Raw genomic sequence first — 23956 nt, 5'->3', positions numbered from 1 at the left:
TTCCAACCCAAACCATTCTATGATTCTATGAAGGAGGGTGTAGAAGGACTTGAGATGGGAGTGCAAACAGCATCGTTTCTTTCATTGGCATTGAGAGTACAAATAGGATATGATGGTTCAGTCATCGTTTAGAAACTCAACTTGCAACTTGCAACTTGGTATGTTCAAAATCACCAGCTGCCATTGCTCAGTTCAATCTCTCTTACTGTGCAAGTTCTTCTCATCTCTGTCTTCTTCAGTTTAACTGCTTTCTTATAACAAAAGTTTTACACAGTCAAGGTACATTAGACTTGCTGCATTCTCATTAATCTTGTTAGACAAATCAGGTTAGTCTGGCATGGTGAAACTTTGGCCTAATGATTTTTTTCCCTGCCCCATTTTCCATGCCTCTACACTTATTTCATTTCATTTTCATCTCAAAATGTAGCATGTTGGTGAAGATGGGGTAACAGGCATATAGATTTTCAGGTTGTTTACCTCCCCTTCTGAGATATAGGTACCATACTTCATATTTTCAGGATATCTATCTCACTGATAATGCAAACTGTTTTTTTTTAAATGCCTGCAATTTTATTTAAGTAATTTTTCCACTGAAGACTTCTTAACACAATTTCCTTCTTTGCAGTGACTATGCAAAAGTGCTTGAGCCCTTTATAGAGACCCATTTTGGAATAGATTGGAGATATAAATCTCTTAATTGTTGGCTTTATGTATAGTTACTGCTGCTATTCCAGTATACACAGACTATTCATACGTTACATACATACTTGATTGTGAATGCATCCCTGCTTTTCATACTGGAGTCACAGCAATTTACCATTTTCTAAAATTGATTAGGCTTATTGTGTACTTTCCTTTTATTTATCCATAGGATAAATATGCCTGCACCGTGACAGAAATTTATTGAAAGGGATGGAGACACTTAATATGTTGCAGCTGTACTTTCACTAGACATAAGTACTAAATATTCACCAATAAAAAGTGTCAATTAGATCATAATTCATCTGTCAACCTATACCAAATATACTATGCCCAGCAGTCAGCTTTGCTGCCAGTACAAATCTGCTCACTCGTGTGCAGTTACACCAGGGCATTCTTGACTCTCTGAATTTTCCAGGACTCCTTTAAAAAACAGACATTCAAGTTAAAAATATTTTGAAGATTCCTTAGAAAGAAAGATTATCCCACAACAGCTTCTTATAAGGGACAGTTTCTTATTGAATACAGCTCCACTCTAATGCAGAACCGTTCATCTGTCTTTGCCCCACTTTCAAGCTGTGTTCTTTAAATAAAAAAGCAAAACACATTGCAATGAAAGGGAAGGGGAGGAAAAAAAACCAGGTTCAGTGTTAGAAATAATCACTTCCTCAGTCAGACCTTATTGGTGTCCCAGATGAGTCTGAATCAGATAGTCATGCATTATGTCTGTGGAAACTTGCAGGTCAATTTATCCTGTCTGGTATGTACAAATTATGAAACAGGAAAATAAATGAGCTGACTGATAGAAGAAGGCAGAGCGTGTGTTTGCATATGTGACAATCTTTAACAAGCTCGGGGAATAGTGCATTTCTGTATTTCTCACTGAAGTTTGAGTCTCAGTTGTACTACAGTACGCAGATAAGATTGTGGCTTGTCTTACCTGCAGGAGAATTAGGTGACCTCCTCTAGTTCCCGTATGCTGATGTCCCATGCACTGGACCATAGGAGTGGGGAAAAACTGAAATAACTTTCGCTTACCACTGCCACCATCGTTAGCGTATCACTTGCAAGTTGCTGTAGTGGGTTGTTGCCACTGTAGGACCAGCGGGCCCAGAGCACACATCTGTAGAGCAGAAATGTTTGGGTGCTTCTTAACTCCCCAGCTGTTTTCCCATTAAGTTATAACGAAGTTTGATTTCCTCTTTATCTGCGATCTGTGTTATCCATGTCGTGGGTTGGGTATGCTGTAATTGCTAAGGATCCCAAGAGGCACTCAGGTGCAGCTGCTGCAAATATTTCTGTTAATCAGGAGGATACTCTTGTCTGAGCTATAAGGTGATTCTGACAGTGTGTTTTTACACCTATTGCATGTGAAGCACCCCTTGTTACTGTCCACAGGAGATCTGCACATGAGAGAGCTCTCTCAGCTGTGGGTTTGGGAACATCTGAAAGGAGAATGTTGCCCTTTTTGGCTTTGGACTTAGGAGTCTTGCCGCACCGTCCTGCTCATGAGAAGAAACAATGAAAAAGTGCCATGTGAGATTATTTGTAAATGTAACTGATTTTTCCTTTTTTTTTTTTTGTTTTTTCCTTTTCTGTAGTGGGAGGCATAACTTGAGTTCGAGGACACTTGGAGACAGGAAGAAATCTGCCCCTGCTTTTGGAATCACTCCTCTATTGCATTTTAGGCCATTTTTAGCTTATTAGAGACTTGAAGGACATCTGGGCTATCAAGAAGGGGTGATAGGGGGCACAAAGAGATAAGTACAGGCTAAATGACAGGAGAGCCTTCTGCACAGGTTAGTAAACAGCCTGGGGAGGATCAGGACCGGTATTTGTAGCATGACAATGGTGACTGGAGAGAGGTCTGCAAAGAAGAGATTAACTGTGGAGTGCAGATAACCTTATTGCCTCTGATAACAAAGATTAGATATTTCAGCCAGTTCCTGCTATATACTGTACAACCAAGACAAAAAGAAAGTGTAATTTGTGACGTGAATAATCTTGATTTCTTTTCTTCCAAAGCCGTTTAGGCCAAAGCCGCATATAACAAGCAGCTTTTATTTGAGCAACAAACAATATCAATTAAAAAGCCCATTCACCAAATGACAAAATAGAATCCACTGAATCAACAAACTTGAAATATCAACACATCACTGGCTACTGATTTCGATTGCTATTGTTAGACTATGATTGTTACTCATGTTCTTTTTTTTTTCACTGTAACTGTAAGAAAAAAGTTGGTGTCCCTATATACCCCCTGAAAACAATATGCTGGTTTATTTTTAGGCAAAATGTTAATATATAAAACACTATAAAAGAAAGCTAGAAATAGACTCCACACAGGAACTGATAGATACAAAACTAGTGTTTCATGTTCACATTGGTTGTATCCAGCTTTCTGTAGTTAGCATGCTGTGGCTTAGCTACTGTCTGAGGGATCAGGATTCCCGTGATTTAATAATTGTCTGAGATTTTAATTCCTGTTTCAAACAAAAAGACAGGATTCTTGGAGTGTTTCAGTCCAGAGACTGTGACCTAGTAATTTCAAATCACTCAAGTGGCTTGTTGTGAGGCAGTAAAAAAATGATCCACCCTTTCACTCTTGCTGTTACTGGGTAATTTCCACCCTTCAAGAAGGAAATGAGTTACCAGAGCTGGGAGTTGTTCAGTAGGGCAGAATATAAACACAAGCCCAATTGAATTTGTATAGTGTATGTTTTTCTCCTTCTCTGTCTCTGTACCCTACTTCTCTGCTGTTCCATAAGCATGTGAAGAGGAGGGGGACAGCGAGATGTTCCCAGGACCCAAACCTACTTTGGGTTTTTCCTTCCAGGTCTGGGTTTGTTCAAAACATCCTTCAGAACAAATAAAGTCCAAAGAAAAAATCAATACCTAGTCTCAGCTCTAAGTAGCAAATTGAGTAGCAAATTAAAGTGTTAACAGGGCAAGAGCATGCTTCAAAAAGTTAAAGCCAACCATAGTGAAGGCAGAGCAGCGCTTTCAATATGCAGCAGAGCTGAAAATATGACTGTATATGACTGTATATACAAGGACAGAGACCAGCTCCTGTCATGAGAATATCTGTTTCCATATGCCAGTATCAGTATTTCACAGGGTTAAGAAACATACAGGAAGTATTGATTTCAGAAGGTGTTTCAAGATACTTTGATCGAGTCCTTCAAGAAAAAAATTCTTGACATAATATTTCTGAAAGAATGATCTATTGTAGACTTTAATTTACAAATTTAAATACAGACAGGGGCTGTTTATTCACACTCAAATACACATAGAGAGCCAGCCATACTTTGGCCTGAGCTGGTACTTGGACTGCCTGCAGCATCATTGGGAAGCAAACTGTTGCAGTGGCCTGGTGCAGTGTGTTGCAGAAAGGTCTGACTTCCAGACTGCGCTTGGCTTTGGCAGTGCTACTGCACTTTCGCCTTTGAAGACCCCCCACCAGCGGTCAACAGTTCCTGCTTAGGAAGCTTAACTCTCTGTGTCTCAACAGGTGTGCCCTTGGGAAATTTTGTTTTTCAGTTCCTTCCAAGGTCCCGTGGTACCACTATTACAGTGTGATTTTAGATTTATTTCTCATTGGCAAACTTAACAGTCTGCATTTATTAAAATTTCTGGCATTGACCAAATCTAATGAAGCTTTATAGAGGACTTTGGATAAAACAAAAAGAAAGAATTAAGAAAAAATAAGTAACCCTACCTAACACAGCTATGCATAAGCATGCAAAATACTGGATCAGATTTAGTTGAACAAGATGAGGAATACTTGCATTTTGATTTACAGTAACTGCATCATTTTGCTTGGCTTTTATAGTCAAAGCTATTAAAATATTTTGGTATTTACCAAACTAAAAATGTAACACATAGGAAGATAAATGCAAGATTAGTTCAGATTTTTGTCAGATCAACTCCCATACTGTCTAAATTGGGAGCCTCCTGTTCGATGCCATAAGTAGTGCTCAGCACCACTTCCCAAGGTGGCAAGTTAATCCTTGTGCCCTGAGAAGGGGCACTGCATTCCTCCTGGATGGCACATGCTGTTCATGGCAGGATTGCCAGACAGAGAGTGATGCAGAGCTCGGCAAAACATACTTTATTAGAAAATGTCCTACTTGGTGATGAATTGTTATGATTTGTCTTTCTTCAACACACAAAACTTACTTCAGCCAATTTTCACAGATACAGGAGGAATTTGCCTTGAGCAACCACAGGGGAAGAATGCTTGTTGCTGTTCCTCATCAGTGATATTAATATTCCAACAAATATACTCAACAGAAAAAAATGTCCTTTTTGGGTGTGTGTTGCTGTGAGATGAATAGTGATGCACTATTCTCTGGCAAATCCAGGATACTGATTATGTAGCAAATAATACATCAGAGAGGCAAAATGAAGGAGGATGTGTCCAACCTTTTGCCTCACCAAGGGGCTGCTTACCTCTGGTGCAGCCCAGCACACTGGCCTGCGGACACAGGGATGCGTTTGGGCCCTGAGGACATGACTTCTGTTACTTCACTTTCTCACCTCCCTCTAGCCAGGTTAGGCCTCTCTGTGCAGAGTAAACTCCATGAATTTATGACCAATAAAATCTGCTATAACATGAAATTGGAAATGGCTTCAGATGAAAAGTGTATTACTGCCCTAAGTCTATTGAAGCTATTTGTATTATCTACTGAAGAAGGCATTTTAACCAACACCTTCAAATGCTTTTTAATGTCTAATTCCCCATCACTTTGAGGATCTAATCAAGATAATATGTGTGCTTCTTGGTATTTCAAACTTAGATCTACTTGGTGAAAGTACAAACAGAAAAGAATGGCTTTAATACTCTAATAGGGCTTCTAAACTTAGGCTGTTAGAGAAAAGTATGTGTCTGACAGTGTTTTTCCAAACTAATGATTCCATTTTTAACCAATATTTAACAAACCTGGTCCAAAAATAACAGGAGAGGATTCTTGTATAGAGTTCAACTGAAAATTGTCTAGAGCAAATTAGTCTTCCAATTAGCTCTGATTGTAAGTGTTTTGGCAGAATGGGTATCCCTTAGAATGTGTAAGGAACAGCCTGAAAGGATGCTATAGAAAAACTAGAGGCAGTGTAACACGTCAGGTATAAAACAATAATGTCTTGCTAAGTGTCCTAGAAACACATCTTGGCAGCTGAGTTTTGTCCTATTTTTAAAAAGGCCTTGAAGAAAGCAATGAAAATGTGACAGCACTTGACAGTACTTGAGAAAACAAAGTAGAAAGGTCACAGGCACTTAGCTTTTAATTATGTAAGTATTTTGGTTTTGCAAATATTTAGCAGATTGTGTTTATCCATAAGCTGGAAATGAAAAGATGGGGGGATGAACACAAGAGTGTGTGCAGAACAACAAAACAGGATAAAACATATGCTCTGTATCTCAGTCAAATACCTGACAACATCAAAGAAAATCTGCAAGGTATTATGGGGAAGGAAGCAGGCTAGCTGCCGGTTAACGCAGCAGAGGTGTCTCTTAAGTCTTCATTTGCATTGTGCTGGCAGATAGCTATTTTTGCTTAGATTTACTTTATTTTAGATAAATGTAAAGAACACAGAACAAATATCTTGAGAATAAGTGGGATAAACTGGAGTGGGTTTTTAAGTTTTGAGTTGCAACAAACCACCTTTCAGCTGCAACAGGGCACTCAGACGAGAAGTCCTTATAGAAGGTGGTGACCAAAGAAAAAAATAAAACACCTTTTTTTTTTTTTTTGTGGTACTGCAGTTGTTACCAAAGTGACAGGAATAGGACAAACACTTCCACCCCAGATCTGACTACTGACAAAAGCACCCAAAAGAAGGACCCCAGGGAGGTCTGTGCCATCCCAAAGTCTACCCCAGTCATCTTGATGTGGCCATGCGGTCCAGCAGGTCAGCCAAACATCCCCGGAGCTGGTCCCACTGTACCAGTGGTGACTCATAGGCTTTCCTGATGTTGCAATATCTCTGTAGCCTGGAGAAGGAACAGGCAACTGGCAACCCAGTGAGGGGGACTGGTGGCTCTGCCATGAGATATGAACTCACAGGGACCTCAGAGCTTTGGAGAAAGTTTCAAAAAGATTCAGAGGTGTGTGGAAGCCCTAGATGCACAACTGATATGATTATGCTGTCTGGGCTCAGGGTACAGGTTGAATTCAACACATCTTGCTGATGATCAAGAGAGTTTTTTCTGGAAAAGGTGTAGCCATTTTTTGGTGTATTTTCAAAATAATTCATGCTATAGAATGAAACAAACACCAACATGATTACTTCTTTCCTGTTTTTGTAATGCTCTATCTTGGTGTGAAGATAGAATCATCTTGGGTTTTAATTTTCCTTGTATCACTGCCATCTTCTGTAATAAAGCAAAATAACCTGTTACAGGTAAATGCTTGCAAAATGGTGATGAGAATTGAAGTTAAAGAACAGGAAACATCTATTTGGGACTCTAATTCTAAAGATGTTGGCACAGACAATAGCTCTGTAATATGTTTCAAAGAATATTTTATTGTTATTTCCTGCTACTTTGTATCAGTTGAATTATCTATGTAGCTTATGTACAAATGAAATACTGAGTGGCAACCAAGTCCACAACAATTGGACAATCGTGGCTGGATAGATCATGTATCTCCAGAAATGTTGGTGGCATTATTCCACTTCCATAAGTGAAAGGGCAGCCTGTTTGTAAGCAGAGAGAGAAAGAGAAACATGAGATGAAGCGGGTAGAAAGCAAGTATAACAGATCTAAAAATCCTGCTTTTAGAGCTTATCTTTGTGTCAGGTACAAAAGGTGATGGCTGGGTCTCGTGGTTTAGCCCCAACTGGCAGCTGAGCACCATGCGGTCGCTTGCTTACTCCTCCCCTGCCGGTGGGATGGGAAGGAAAATCAGAAGAAAAAGGTAAAACTCATGGATTGGGACAAGGAAAGTTTAAAAATAGGATAGCAAAGGAAGAGGAAAATAACAACAGCAATACTTACAACCGAATGTACAAAGGGTGTGATACACAATGCAATTTGCTCATCACCCGGAACATGATGTCCAGCCCGTCCCTGAGCAGCAATGCCCCCTCCCCAGCAAGCTCCCCTCCCACCATATACCAAGTGTGACACCATACGGTATGCAATATCCCTTTGGCTAGTTTGGGTCAGCGGTCCTGGCTGTGTCCCCTCCCAGCTTCCTGTCAAAATTACCCAGCCAAACACCAAAGATGTCGGGGGGAGTGGCACACAGAGGGCGTCCCTGGGACAGGGCCATGCAGGTGCAGCTGAATTTGGTTGCTGGGGAAGAGCCCAGAGTAACTCACTCCAGCCTTCAGCAGAGCAGCAAAGTTGGCTTGGCGCTAAGGGAGGAGGCTGTCAGGTCAGCAGGGGCTGGAGCACTTCTGCCTGAGGGTAGGAGAGTATCTCTCAAATCATCCCCAGCAAATTTCTTCTCCAGCCCACACAGCTGCCTGTCCCATCCCCACTGGAAATTGCTCACCTCCTGCTTCTGCTTACCACCATCTTCCTCCCACAGATGCACTGCGACCTCCCAACTCCCTGGACCTCTTGGGCGGCTGCTGCGAGCGCTGTCTGGGAGAAGGCTGCTACCTCCAGATTTGCACCGGACAAGGAAAGAGGGAGTGCTGGGCTGCCATGGGACAGGTCACCCATGCTACAGGCCAGGAGAAACAAAAAGGGCAATAGTGGGGTTTCAGGTGTGCCCTGCCATCTTGCGCCCCTGCACCCTCCCTCGGCCATGGGCCAAGAGCCCTTGATGTTGTGGGGGCAATCATCAGGGCTGGGTTCCCCTGTGCCGCACACACACTCACACTGCTCAGGCAGCTGTTCCCCACTCCTGCTCAGGTGGGCAAAACAGGCGGCTTGCTACCCCAGGCATCTGCCTGCTCTGCCTGCATTTCATCTGGCCCTGCTGCTGAGGGGCTTTCCAAGAAGCAAACTCAAAGACAGAGGGTAGTTAGGAAATGGGACGCCCTTTGAAACTCCAGGACTAGTGTGGAAACCAGTGAGCACTGATATACGGAAGAGAGAAGCAGCAGTTTGGGAGGACAGGCACTGCAGAAGTTGAGGAGAGAAACCTGCTGCAGGGTAATTCCCAAATGCTGCAAAAGGCAGGAAGGTCTTGAAAAACATTTGGGTCTGTACATCTAAGTGTCTTAGATAAATGGTCACTATAGTGATCATTATGATTTTTTCTTTCATGAAAGACAGCTGGTTTCTGAATGTAAATAATGCATCCTGCAGAAGTGAACATACAGGACTTCTTTGTAGTGAACAGAAAAGTGAATTTTTTTCCCCTAAATGTAACCTTTTGCAGGCTGCTGGACACAGATAGACCATGTCTTTCTCTCAAATTTTTCAGGCTAGTGCAACCCAGACTGTGGTGCCAAGTGCCACAGCAAGCCCTAGGCTGTGTTTGACAGAGGAAAGGTCTGAAATGAAAGAGGAGGTCTTAGGTAGTGTGTGCCCAAGGACCTTCCCCAGCACTGGACCACGGCACCTCTCCCGCAGGAGCTGCGTGCTTGGTTCTGCATCTTGCCCTGCCAGACCTCCCTCCTGCCTCAGCTGCACGAGAGGGCACCTTCTCTGGGGCACCACCCCGGGGGCAACGCTTACACAACTTGCTGAGCTGGGGGCAAGAAGAAGCGCCAGCAGAGAGTGAACTTATTTTAACTGTCTCTTAGACTGATAATCATTTTGACAAGCTTTATCAATAACCAGAGAACAAGCCTTTTGCAAAGCTTTACCTGAAAGTAATCACTGTGTTATTTTAAAACGATACGCCACCAGATAACAGGACTTATAACCATTTTATAAAATGTAATTAAGACAAGAGGCCATTTCAGCAGAAATACTGTGGGTCTGCAGTGGATACTTCATTATCTAGAAAGTATTTTTTCGGAGATTAACTCTGGACAAAAAAGAAAAAAAAAGGCTGAGGATTAGAATATTGTGTATTTGCTGCTGGTGTTCCTGTACTGTCTATCAACATAAAAGCAAATTAAGAGCTAATTGCTATGAAACACTATAAAGCCACTAGGATACAAATGCAGGAACTGTAATGCATAAACACCAGTTTTTAGATGATAATTCTTGTCCTTGCTGCATTCTTACTGTGCACTTGATTTATAGACAATAAGTCAAATGTGTTGGAACCAAACATAAATACATTTGCTCAAAATGAAGTGTTTTGGTTTTTTTTATTGTCATCTCTCTCTCTCTCTCTCTCTCTCTTTCAAGATTTAAACCGCAATCAAGTGCCAATGACATATGTTACCTACACTTGGCATTATAGTCTGTCACTATACCCATCGTTAAAAAAAAAATCTCACTCTCACTGAGGCTGATAATCTTTAAGTATAGTGCTTTTCTCTATTCTAGATTGGGAAATTCTGCCTCTTGGCTCCCATTTCTATCTTTCTGTCCTGTAGATTCCTCTCTCTATAATGGTGGAATGGTGACTTCGATATTTTCAATAACACTCTGTCAGCAACACTGCCGCTTATTTGGGTTTCTTAACAGAGAGCATTTTATCCTAAAATTCTGCATAGTCTAAGCAAAATTTCAGAACACAGAAAACACTATTGTGATGAAAACAAAATTTTTAGAATTTTTATTTAAAATAGGAACAGGGAAAAAGGTGTTCCGTGGCTAGTCAAAAGCCCAAGGAACTGGAAGAATACTTGTGGCATTTTCCAGGTTTGTGGGTTGTTCAGAATGTTTTCCCTGATCATCAGATTAGACTCTCATTGTTCTAATAGCTGTAGTAAGAGACTGTTGATGAGACACTCTGCCCAAGTACAGCACTGGGCAGATGACCTGTGCAATCTTTTTCCTTATACGGGTATTCAAAAACTCTCTTGCCTATCTCTCCTGAGGAGCCGACAACTGTCCATCCTGGCACACCAGTCACAGGGCTCATCCCACCAGTTTTCACTTCTGCCGACTTATGGATGCCGTAGCTCTGGGACTGGGCCTAAGCGGCTCTGGGACGCCAGGCTCAGTGTGCGTCAGCAGTCTGCCCTGGCAGCCGGGAGGGCAAACTGCATCCTGGGGTGCATCAAGCACAGCATAAGCAGCTGCTCAAAAGAGGGGAGCATCCCGCAGTATGCAGTGTTGGCGCAGCTTCACCTTGAGTGTTGTGTGCGGTTCTGGGCCCCACAATTTAAGGAGGTTGTTAAGGTGCTTGAATGCGTCCAGAGGACGGCAACAAAGCTGGTGGAAGGGCTGGAAGGCATGTCCTATGAGGAGCGGCTGAGGACATTGGCTTTTGATTTCACCGAGTCCCCGAGCAACCAGGGGGTTCTAATGTCACCGAGGGATGGACCGAGATGTCTCCAAGCGTTGGAATGTGATGTCACCTAGCGATGGATTGTGACCAGGCGCTCCTCGCTGCTTATAGCCGGGCGCCGGGCCTCACCCAGCCGGTTCGTGCCCGCACTCCGGCTGAGCAGTTGGCTGTGCCCAGGCCCTCCACTTCCAGCCGGGGCAGTGAAGGCTCCCCTGATGGGCCACGGCGACCCCCAAAGAGGAGGGCCGGCAGCTCGGCGGGCTCCCCAGAGAGCAAGAAGCCGGCACCGCGTCGGTGACCCCAGAGGGTGCCTCGTGGGACGGCCAGACCAGGACTGTGCCTTCAGCCGGGGCCTGCGCCAGCCCTCAGGGACTTCCAGACCCCCAAATCCAAACATCCCAATAAAAGCAAAGCATGAAAACTGCAGGAAAAGTCTCCGTGTTGCTAACGGTGCAGGTGGCGTTGCTCTCCTCACCCCTTTTGGCTTTCTTGCTGGGAGGGTGGGATGTGAACCTGGAGGGGTCGGCCCTTCTACACCCCAAGAGGTTCAACAAGGGGAAGCGCAAAGTCCTGCCCCTGGGGAGGGACGAGCCCAGGCCCCAGCACATGCGGCGGGCTGCCCGGCTGGAAAGCAGCCAGGGAAAGGTGGCCATGCTGCTGCTGCCCTGGAGCGCAGGCTTTCTTCCCGCTCTTCCAGAGGCAGCCTTGGCGCTGGCATTTCTTCTGCTCCGCTTGGAAAGGACCCCTCTTTGGCAGATGCTGGGCACATGGATGCCAAGCGGCCGGGGGCATGGGGTTTGTCTAGTTGAGCCTTGCTTTCCTGGAGATGGCTGAACACCTGCCTGCCGGTGCAAAGTGGTGAATGAATTCCTTCTTGTGCTTTGCTCGTGTGCGCTGCTTTTGCTTTACCTATTAAACCGCCTTTATCTCAACCCACGAGTTCCCTCACTTTCACTCTTCTGATTCCCGCCAGAGGGGAGTGAGCGAGCGGCTGCGTGGAGCTGAGCTCTGCTTTAAGCTGCTCTGCTCTGCTCTGCTCTATTCCTATCCTATCCTTTTCTGTTGTAACATCCCATTGGCAATGGATGTAAACGCACAGGCACTGACCCAGAAGTGAAAGTGGAAGCACCGTGCCCCTGTGGCAAAGGTGGCGAGTGGTGTGCTGGGCTGCCCAGGAGTCTTGCCAGAAGGTTTGCAAGCCCACCTGGAGCTGAACCTGGGGAGGGAGGCCAAATGCAACAAGAAGGGCTTCTCTGAATCCACAAGTAGCAAAGAGAAAATGTGGGCCCATTGCTGAATGAGGCAGGAGACCTGCTGATGCAGCACATGGAAAAGGCTGAGGTACTGAATTGCACCTTTGCCTTGGTCTTCACAAGCAAGACTGGCCGTGAGAAATCCCGGGTCCCAGGGACAGTCTTGGAGCAACGAAGATGCACCCTTGGTCGAAGAGGCCCAGCTCAGAGACAGTTAGAGCAAAGCAGACGCACCTAAGTCCACGGGCACGGAGGGGATGCACCCACAAGTGCTGAGGGAGATGGCTGACGTGATGGTGAGGCCGCTCTCGATAATCTTTACATGATCATGGCAAATGGGAGAGGTGCCCAAAGTGCCAGGGAAAGGTGGCCATGCTGCTGCCCTCGAGCGCAGGCTTTCTTCCCACTCTTCCACAGGCAGCCTTGGCGCTGGCATTTCTCAGGCACAGGTCGCCCAGAGAGCTGCTGCAGCCTCCATTCTTGGAGATCTTCAAAGCTGCCTGGACGTGGTCTTTTGCAAACAGCTCTTTGTGGCCCTGCTTGAGCATGAACAATGTCTGATAATGTGGCTTCCAGAGTGCCCTCCCAACATCAACCATTCCTTGGTTCTTTGAACCTTTTCTTATTCGTTCTTTGGGAATAACATTATGCCCTTTCTGATAATCATCTTCTCTTTGAGTTTGATAACTTTTAATGGGGCTCTGAAACAATGTATTGGCATCCTCACATCTTTATGATATTGTTGTGCAGTGATCACAATGATACATTTTTTAGGTTTGTTGTGTGATAGTGCCATGCAGAGGATGGGCAATTGTTATTCTTGCTGTAATTTGCAAGCACTTGCTACATTTCAGTGAAGTTTTGCAAAGGAAAAATGTGCATAGAATTTGAGGTCCAGGTCCTTGGGGATCAGCAATATTGTCTACTGGGAAAGTTGCCATACATGCAGTTCTCATAACTATTCAGGATTCTTCTGTAACTGAAGTTTTCAAAGAGGATTAAGGAAATAAATTGTTCCTCCATTTTAAAAATGTGGAAAATAATGCACAGCTTTGTAGCCAGAAATCAGGCTTGGTTTCGGTTAAAATAAGAAAAGGAGTAATAAAGAAAGTAAGTTTTGACTGAGTAATGTCATCCTGAAAATAACAAAGATAGCTGCATAGAGTGGGGAGAGGATACTGTTTCTTAAAGTTTGATTCTTCAGGAAACATCTGGTTCTACTTTTTATTGGACTCCTGGGCCATCAGAAAACAGTGGCATGATTTCAACTGATACTGCGTGATCTGTTTGAACTTTTCAGACTTTGTCTCCTTCCTTTGATTAAGGTGTACTACCTTACAATTTTATGCCCTTCAGATAGATAGTACGTGCCGTCGACTCTGAAAAGACTGGTCGACCTCTCATATTGGAAGCTTAAGGCTGTAATATTTTTCCTCTCCCTAGTATTCCTGATGTACTGCTTTCCTGCTTAAACAAATTGCCCTTAGAACAACTGGGGAACTTGGACTGGTTTCAGTAATGTCCTAGTACAAAATGTTGTCCTGTTGGCAGTAGCAGTGCAGGTTACTCAGAACAAGTGCTTGTCCTGGCTCTGTTGCAATTTGCTTTGCTTGTCACATTGCCCTTTTATGCTTATCTAAATGCATTTGATAATCAGAAATTTCTATTTTACAAGATTGGAAATCAGATTATGATTACTAAGAGGTACCTGAATACATAAACAAGCACTTCCAACAAGAACTTTGTAGAAGGTGGCTTGAAGGGAAAAAATCCAGAAGCTGGGATCCAGTAAGCCTTGATATAAAAGGGTCGTATGCACTATAGAAGTATTTAGCCACTGTGATTAAAGCCCATATGTAGAATATTCTTTTACTATGCAGCATCCCGCAAGCAGAGAATACCTTTACAAATGGTCATTTGTACATATTTTTATGCCAGGGATACTGCATAGAACAGGGGGCTGGAAGAAACTCTCCCTGCCCATCAAGTTCATAGGCAAGCGTGCAAGGCAGTACCCTCTCCTGAACTGATCTGGTTCCAACTGTAGAATTATCATTGGTTTTGCCCCCCCTTACACCTCAGGTTGTGAGTGCTGTTGTGGTTAGCCAGCTTCTTTGAGTTGTCAGCCTCAGTTTTATTGCTGGATAGATTGTATTCCCCTTTTCTTTCTCCCTACTAGTTTCTTCCTTTAGTTTAAATACTTCTTTCTGCTCTTGGTGTTTTTCTTTGGTGTCTGTATAGCACAGTGATGACCCACTGCAGCCTCTTTTCTGCCTCCCAAAGTAGCTCTTGCCTACAATGATGCCAGGCTCTTCCCACTGTGCAAAATAATTCACTTTAATAATGTTTTAGGGCACCATAATGAGTATATGATCTTCCTTAAGCAAAAGGCAATAAAGAGATTTGGTGAGTAGGAAGTTTAGATAGTGGTAACTTAGGGCTTGAATTGTCTCTGTTTCCTCCTTTTCTGGTAGTAAGTAAATTGTGCTGGAGATAAGCCTGTTGCATTGCAGCTCTCCTGGGACATTGCAGAGGAGCTTGGCCGCATCTGCAGATGATATCGCCTTCTTTCTCACCATGCAGTCAGCACTATAGATTAAATATCTGACTAAGGGAGTATCTTATGTTTCTCATGCTTTATGGGTCAGCACAGCTAGTAACCATCTAGCTTCACATTGAGAAGGAAGGGCCTGAAAAACTGATGAGGGTGTCTCACCACTCTCACAGTAAAGAATTTTTTCCTAGTTATCTAACCTAATTCTAAAAAGGTCACAGTTTAAAACTGTGACCCCTTGTCCTATCACTAGACTCCTTGATAGAGAGTCTCTTCCCATCTTTTCTATAGGCTCCCTTTTGGTCCTAGAAGGCTGCTATAAGGTCTCCCTGGAGCCTTCTGTTCCAGTGGCAGTTACACCACATTTACATCTCCTGCTACAGCTCCAGGCCCCGTGCAGTTCTTGTCAGCCACTCTTGTGACTGTTGCCAGCTGCTGGTGGATGTCTCTGTGACCCTGGCATTTTCCCAGTTCAGGAAAGCCCCTGTAAATCACGATCCTCTGTTCCACTGCAGAACGTGCCAACACGGAGCTGATGGGCTTGGCGAGTTTGGTTTGATAGCAGCATGCTTCCAGAGGCCAAGGTGGCACAAGGGGTGGAGCATCTGCATCCTCACAGCAGAGGATGACTCATCGGAGCTGAGATTTCTCATTTAAACAATGTCCAGACTAAACCCAGGCTATTAAATATGTGTGTTACAGTCCGTGGCAGTGATTAGAGGCTAACAGACCTCTGATCTTCAGTGCAGGAACCCACTGCCTAGCGGTTTTCAGTGACAGTTAAATATAATATACTAATAAAGTGAGATCAGCTTATGTCACATTACCTGGTTATATTGGCATTATTGTGTTCTTACGAATGAACACACATTTGGTTATGTTTCCTCCAGGAGAGTGAACTCTGGATTCTGCATTAAGAAGCTGTTGCATCAGACATGCTCTGCCTTACCTATGTCTGAAATATGAAGAAAAATCAAGCATCAAACCTGGACAATTTTTTTTTTAAAGAAATGTTTCACATTAATTTCTAATCAGTGTTTAAATTGGTTACTGTTTCACAGACTTGATCTGAAATATCACTTCTGTTGCTTTCCTGAAGATCTGTTTGGACAATAGCATTATGGAGTTCTTTGTGTTTAAGATACTCAGATTGCCTTCTCATAAAACACTCCACTACTGGCATTGTAGATTTCTGCAGCTTAGCTTTTTACCCCACAATGTGTTGTAGAGTAATTCCCAGGAATAGAAGTACATTGCAACATGAAAGAAGTATAACATTCTCAAGGCTTTATCTTGACCTGCATGTTCATGTTGACTTATATGATGCAAGTTTCAAGTAATTAATGTACCTTTGACAAAGTAGGGTCAATGAAAGAATCCAATGTAAATATTGTGGTCATCACATAGTGACTGCCTCTAGTTAATGTAGCTTCATTTTTCATTGTGTCAGGAAGGTTACAAATAATTTGTTCTCCGTAGGTCAGTGAAGGAGGTGCAGTTGGACTATTAAAAAAAAAAGTAAACAACTCCCTGGGAAACTAGTAGGAGAAGGCATATGAATCCCTAACCTTCAGATGAGCCTCAGATGAGGCACTGCAGGTTTTCCCAGACTGGAAATCCCTCATGGGAGAATTCCTTCTGCAGCCTTAACTTCCTATGGCTGCCCCATTTCAGTCTCATTCACAGTGTGGCTCTGGGCTTTTTCTTTTCTCTCATGTTAGCCAAGGTGTGCGGTGTTAGGAAAAGGGACAAGAGACACAAGCTGCAACAGGGAAAATTCTGATCAGATGTTGGGGTTTTTTCCCCCACCATGAAGGTGGACAAACACTGGCAAATGTTGCCCAGGTTGCGGACTCTTCATCCTTGGGAGTACTCAGAACTCAACTGAACATGGCCCTCAGCAACCTGAGGTAAGTTTGCCTTTGTATGACCAGAGCCACACCGTGGGGACTCCAGCTCTTTGAAAGATCCTCTGTCCCTTTCAGCATCAAAACCAGGGTTGTGCTGACAGTGTCTCTGTGAGTTTTTGCCTATTTATGAGCCAAAAGTCTGATCTTACTTGTACACACAAGGCAAACACATTATATTCTATAGAGCTGCCTGTTTAGTTTTCTTGGGGTAAGTTAGCAAATGATGTACATACACACAAGAAAACAAAGTGAGTGGAACTGTGAAAACGAAGATGAATATGTACCAGGAGAATGTGCTGTCACCCTGCTATGGCAGATTAGCAGCTGTTTTGCCTCCTCCTCCTCCCCTGCAGTCTTTGGGGGATGTACATTACATCTCTGAAACTGGCCTCTTCCCCCACAAGGGAGGTTGCTGACCTGACCCAGCTTTCACCAGGGCACGCTCACAACATTAAACATTTAACAAGGTGATAAGAGCCTGGGGGATTAGCATTTTGAGGAAAAGGGTATGACCTCTATAACTGAGTTCTTATTTAATAAAAATGGGCAGAAGTGATCTCTTTCAATGTCTCTATTTAGCAGGGAGGGGATAAAGCAGGCTGTATTTGCTCTTGCAGGAGGGAGCGAAGAGCACGGATGGGACTTGTGGCTGAATGGAAGTGATAGCTCTCTTGGGGGCTGGTGTTAACACTAAGAAGCAGCAAGGGAATATTTTTATTAACTGGAAACTACTTAGCTACAGATTAACTCAGCTACCTGCCAGCCCCTCTCCCCATCCTTGCAGAAAGTTTAATGTCAGGCCTTTCCGAACAGGTATTCCCTTCCAGACCTTTTGTCAGAGACAGGTTTCCTGCATGTGTAAATCCAGCTATAGAGATAAGAGCACTCCGCTCTTTGAATGGATTTCACACTATTTAATTCTCCTTTTAAGAATGTGGGGAATTTTATTGGACTATGTATCTAAATCAATGCAGATGCTTGTGGTTCATTATAAAATTTTGTCATATATTAGTAAAATTTTGTGTGAGTGTATTCTAAAGCAATGTTGGAAAGAACCATGCATTCTTTTATGTATATACACACCATAACTGCAAAATAGAAATATATACATGTAGCAAGTACTCTAGAATTATTTTAAAGTATTTATTAGTTATTCAGACTTTTGTACTATAGTGTTTTGATGGTTCATTATCTATAGCTCCAGTTTTCAAGCCTGCAAAAAACCAACTCCATCACTATATTTCCATGAATATTTACATAATTGGTCTTCAAAATAAAGCAATGGATTAGCTAAATGTTCTCTGAAGAGAATAACTGTGTGCAATTCAATCACCATTGGAAACAGGGTAACCCCTTTTTCTGGCTACGTTGACATAACTGGGTTCTGTGTCAGCTTTTAGAGACTTGCTTATATATCAGCTGCTGCAGCCATCCTCTGATTCCTCTGCTGTGATGACTGGGCATGTGGACTGACCGACTCAGAGGACATGCGAACATGCCCCAGGACTGGTTGATGGTGTGAACAGTGGCGTGCTGCAGCATCGCTCTGCAGCAGTGACAGCGAACAGCCTTTGTGATCCTCTGAAGCCTTTTCCTCCCACCTTCAGTTTCCTGGATGCTTGCAGTATCTGCTGAAATGCCTCACATGCAGCTGTCAGAGACCAAAATTCAACTTTTTTCCTTCCCTTTCTGAAATGAAATGAGTGAATATTGGGCTTTCATGGGGCACAGGCACAGACTGGGCACCTGATGTTTGTAATGCAGAGCATGCACTAAATTATGCAAAAACTAGGCCCTAGCATTTATTGATACTCAGAAAGGGTGTAAGCCTGTTTCCATAGCTGTTTGCTTTGTTTTGGGTTATTTTTCCCCCACCTCAGCAGTTATTTAGGAGTGTTTGGAAATGACTTCCTTTACCAGCAACCTCAACACCATAATTTTTGTACCTGGAAATATTATCTTCCTTTTTGCTATCAGTTTATTTAAAAGTTTTTATCTCAAATCCTGTGTATAATCTGTGTTTCTCTCAGAACGATTTCATTTTATGATCCGTCCTCACAAAAATGGCTGTGTTGAGTTTCCCCATTGAGTAATTTAGTAGGAAGTTACAAAAAAATCAAGACAGTAGTGAACACAACTAGGTGAAAAAAGCATGTATTTTTTACATCCAGAGATGAGATTTTTATTGCTTTTTTGGCTGTTTTTGCTAGGGAGAATTGCTAGATTCAGCTTTTGCTCATTTTAATTGGAAAGTACTTAATGGTTTGTGCTAGTGGGAATGAATTTGAAGTACAACTAGTATATTTTGAAAGCAGTAAAATTGCCTAATGTACACACGGTTAATGTAAATTTACAGAGAAGCTCTGCTTAAAATAAAGGAGGTTTGTTTCAACTCAGTTTAATGCATGAAACATTTGAGCTACAATTTTAATTGCAGTGAATGTCATCTGCCAAGAGCTTTCTGCAAAAAAAAAAAGTCTGATGTCACTACGAGATGTTTCCAAGTATATACGTGCTCTTAATTTCGTGCTATAATATCTTTCAAAGAATTTCTTTCAAATCAAAAAAAGACCCTGCTAAAAAGGAGATGACTTTCATAGAAAAGATGACAAACGTTTCAGGGAAAATAGCCATTCAGGAATAAACAGCTGGAAACAACTACAAGATGACAGGCTCCTAGATTTGTCATTTGGGATCGAGTCATTGGGGCCTGTGGGTAGGCTGGGGCTTCTGTGACTGAGACAATGATTTTTTTATCACACGCTAGGGAAAAGAGTGACATTTACTTCAGAGAGGTTTTCATTAATGAATCATCTTTAAGGGCAGCTGCTGCTGGTAAAAGATCAAAGGTAAAATCCAATGATGTGTAAAAACAGTAGCAATGGACAAAATCCATAACAGAAAGGGAAGATTATGTCACACAGCTCTATGTACAGTCAAGTGCCATCAGTTTTCTTTCTGCTGGGAGCTACAACCTTTCGGAGGTCATATCACCAAGGCTGGCAGAAATGACTGCCTGGGCCAGCTACGGATGTTGGAAGTCAGAGATGGACATGTAGCAGTGTTTTGGCTGCAGAATGAGACCTCAGGCAAAGCAGGTGTCCAACTGGACACTGCAGAAGTTTGAATCACAAGCATCTCATTACTCTGTTGTGCAGCACCAAAGCAATCAACAGTCATATAATCGTGTCTATCATTTTGCTGTCATGCTGCTATATCCCACCTTCTCGTCAGGTATAGAGGTGTGGCACATCCTTGGCATTTGAATGCCAACAAGTCTACTCTGCTGTACACATCCATGTAAGTATTAGGCAAACTGGCCTGCAATTTCTGTTAGTAGAGAAGACTGAGGATCATCCCAGCTACATATCCTGCTGAGCTTATGAGGGGAGAAAAGAATAAAAAGATGGCCCAGGGGCTGTGATCACACATTGGCCTGGCACTGTTATGCCTGATGTTTTAGGCCTGGGATAAGGAATGTTTTTGCAAAGCCATGGGAGAGGCATTTGAATGCCTTAAATGTAATCTAGTTTGGAAAAAGCAAGATTAGCAGCAGGGCATGTCTTTAACTAGAAGCATGAAAGCTCAAAACTGACAGACACTTTTGACTCTCCCAGTTGGGCATACTACTGCTGGCAACTACGTCCAAACACAGCCTCTGATCAGCTCGGAGTTATGCCCATCTGTTGGGATAATAGTGGCATTAACTCACTTTCTGTGTGTTTGGATATCACCCACACATGTTGTGCTTCTCCATGTAGGGGGCAAATGCCAGGCCAAGAGGCGCCTTTTATGGGCAGCCAGGATAGCCCCGCATGGCACACCTGTTCTCCAAGAGGTCCTTGGGTCTAGCATAGGGCTTTGTTCGTTTTGGCCACTGCACCAGGGAAGGGGGGAAGTTCGCGCACGTGTCTGGCTGTCAACTACAGTGATTGTTTTAGGAGCATCTCAGTGTGCCAAAATACATGCTGTAGTAAAATACTGCCTACACATCTTGCAGTGTGCGAGCCGTGTAGCATACGAACAAAATGAGTCACAGAAAGAGGCATGCAGCTGATAACCAAGAAAGCCTTGCGCATCTGGTCAACCAGGAATTCAGATAAACTTGCAAAGTAATTTGTGCCTGCTAGGGCAAGCACCAGGGAGGTTTTCTGTAGTAACTGAAGTGACGTTCACCTATAAACTTGCTTACCTGATAGCAGGTCATTCCTTTGCTTATACCCTGCCTCTGCTAGCCAAATTCATGGATGTTGCTGGACAACTTCGTGGCTTCTGTTACAGATCTGCTTAAAGCTGGTACGTGCATTAATCTAAAAACCAGAAAATATATTCAAGTCCTCATTAGATACTGTAGACAGTGTTTTTAAAGCATAGCTACTATTTTTCTATAATAATTCTTCAAACCTTTTTATGTTTTAGGAAAAAAAAAAAAAGATGTGCTTTTTATTGCTTTGAGGAAGAAAACAACGTATTTTCACTGTAGCCATCAGCTTCCTAGATTTATTTTGTTGTCATGAAAAATATAATCACAAATGCCTTTGCTCCTGGACATTTGAAGTGAGGCCCAGCATGTAGATGAAAATGTAGGCCTAATTTTCAGGCACTTGTTTCTTACAGTCTTGGTCTGATTGTTTGTACTGTTTGTATCACTCACCAGGCTTGCAGTCAGCAAAGCTTAAAAAAAGAAAAAAAAAAAAGAAGCATGAATTTTGAGACTGAAGGAACAGCTGCATTGGTTCTCTACTATGGCAAAGCTAAGCAAAATACCACAGAGCACCAGGTAATTTAATAAGGCAATTGCATATGAGGCTTAAGCTAAACGTACCAGACACATATGAATGATGCTATTGTGTTATGCTGCTGGTTTGCTAAGAAAGCATCATTTAAAAAACTGTGGAATTCTAGGGTTTAATTTTGATGGAAAAAATCCCTCAATACATGAAAGTTACTATGATTTGATTTAGAGGATATTATATATATTTTTCCAGAGCAAGTCAGCTAATTTTTAAGAGCACACTTCATTCTTCTTTACTTCAGCACCCCTAGTGATGTTTTACCAACAGGGGTAACGTCTTGGGTGTTCAGTGTGAAGGTTTGTTCCAGAAGAAAGTCAAAGATAGTAACATCCCTCTTAAACAAATACCTCTTCTGATACTCTGTCTACAGTCTTCAGAGACTACAGCGTTTATTTAAGTTGTAGAATTTTATTCAGAGGGAACTGACTAAAGTGAATTCTTGTTTAAGACCTGTGTTTATTTTTACAAATCTTGTTAATGAAACAGTATACACATAATTGACTCCAAAAGGATGGAAACCTTCAGCTGAGTTTTACTCCAGTTCTAATGTGAAAGACAAAAGTTTAGGAAAATCCAAGAGAATATCAAAGATGATGACTTTTGTCCAGGGAATATAGACCAACATGTCAAGCTAATCATAATAGGTCTTCTGTGTTTCATGTGTAGCTAATCCCCCAGATTACTGCAGTCTAGAGGGAGCAAATATGCCACCAAAGGCAAGAAAGGACTTTGCAAGTAAACAGTTTTCAGATGAAGAGAGCAACAGAAGTGCTCTCATTTTTGGGCTTTGTAAAAGTCTCCAGCACTTACATACTTGAGTTTTATCAGATCTGTGTCAGACTTCCATGGCTTAAACATTTTATACAAAAAGTATAATGAATGTATGAGAAGTTTACCTCAGATTTCATAGATTTTGTCTGGACTGGTGTGCCTTTAAATGTGCACATCACTCCAGACTTGAAGAGCAGGGCTCTCTGAACTCTTTAAAACAAGTGAATATACTTCACTAGCCATAGAGCACTTTGGTTTATAATATATGGCATCCCTACTGAAGGGGCGCTGGACAGACTCACGAAGGTGAATCTACCACAAGTTACTAAATACATAGGAAACAGCTCTATTTCAATAAATACCCAAGCCACACAGTGTTGTAGTCTGCGAGAGTATGGGGGGAAAGCCCCATACACGCCTTGTCTGCTCTTTCTTTCCCCACAGGCACCTTCTTCTGACCATTGCCAAAGACAGATGCTGTCTGTGATTGCCTCTGGTCTCACCCACTGTGGCACAGTTGCACCCTTAAATTAACACTATTACTTACTTACTGAATAATCAGTGTGGTACAGGGCTACTGAGGGTATGAAAGAAAGAAATGGTGAACGAGCTTGGTCCTGAAGTAGGTCACTTGTGGGCAAAGCTGGATACCTCAAAAGGGGTTCTCAAAGTCCTGCAAACTCATTAGGGATTTACTAAAGGAAGGAAGGGTAGCTTGAAGCTCCCTGAAATTGGTTCACATTTGTCATCTTGGGATTCACAGACCTGAGCCTCCTCCCATGTGTAATCACCTTTACCCATTATTTTAATCAACTGAGCAGAGGCCACTATTTCTTTGCAGAACAAAGTGGGAAATCATTACTCAATATTTATAGACTACCCTGATAGTTAAAACATTTAGTCTAAAAATGGGAGACCTGCATTCATTTCCTCTTTCCAACCAAAGCCACACTGATCTTCTCATCAGCCAGGACAGTGTTCAAACTATCAGTTAAAATCAGAGAATCACAGAATGGTTTGGGCTGGAAGGGACCTTAAAGATCATCTAGTTCCACCCCTGCTGCCATGAGAAGAGACACCCTCCACTACACCAGGTTGCTCTAAGCCCCATCCAACCTAGCCTTGAACACTTCCAGGGAGGGGGCATCCACAACTTCTCAAATACGGTGGAGACTGGCTTAACAAGTTCATCCACCAGTTCCCTCAGGACCGGTGGATGCATCTCATCAGGTCCCATGGACTTGTGCACCTTCATATTCCTTAGGTGATCTCGAACCTGATGTTCTCCTACAGTGGGCGGTTCCTCGCTTGCCCAGTCCTTTGCCTTCTGTGACTTGGATGGTGTGGCTTGACCACTTGCTGGTGAAGACTGAGATAAAAAAGTCGTTGAGTACCTCAGCCTTTTCCATATCCCAGGTAACCAGGTCTCCCATATCATTTCAGAGAGGGCCCACACTTTCCCTAGTCTTCCTTTTATCACTAATGTGATGAACCTATACAAGCTTTTCTTGTTGCCCTTGATGTCACTGGCCAGATTTACTTCTATGAGGGCTTTAGCTTTCCTAACCTGATCCCTGGCTGCTTGGAGAATTCCTCCCAGGCTACCTGCCCTTGCTTTCAGCCTCTGTAGGCTTCCTTCTTGTGTTTGAGTTTATTCAAGAGC

General features: G+C 42.9%; 2 long non-coding RNA genes across 3 annotated transcripts in view; one reads left to right on the top strand and one right to left on the bottom strand.

The window, feature by feature from the left end:
• Window positions 1-23956, bottom strand: part of LOC142599521 (uncharacterized) — a 137741-nt gene that overhangs the window by 78812 nt on the left and 34973 nt on the right. The gene's annotated exons all lie outside the window — the stretch shown is intronic.
• The window catches only part of LOC142599522 (uncharacterized), a 40781-nt gene continuing 33112 nt past the window's right edge, over window positions 16288-23956 (top strand). Inside the window, exons 1-2 of one of the 2 annotated variants that reach the window (XR_012833085.1) lie at window positions 16288-16726; window positions 21384-21506. This is a non-coding gene — a long non-coding RNA (uncharacterized LOC142599522). The remainder of the gene's footprint in view (window positions 16727-21383; window positions 21507-23956) is intronic. The other variant, XR_012833083.1, reaches the window with a different exon arrangement.

This window comes from Balearica regulorum, chromosome Z, assembly GCF_011004875.1.
Source record: "Balearica regulorum gibbericeps isolate bBalReg1 chromosome Z, bBalReg1.pri, whole genome shotgun sequence".
In the NCBI taxonomy this organism is placed as follows: Eukaryota; Metazoa; Chordata; class Aves; order Gruiformes; family Gruidae; genus Balearica; species Balearica regulorum.
Note: the sequence above shows the minus strand (reverse complement) of the source record. Positions and strands in the feature narration are given on the sequence as shown.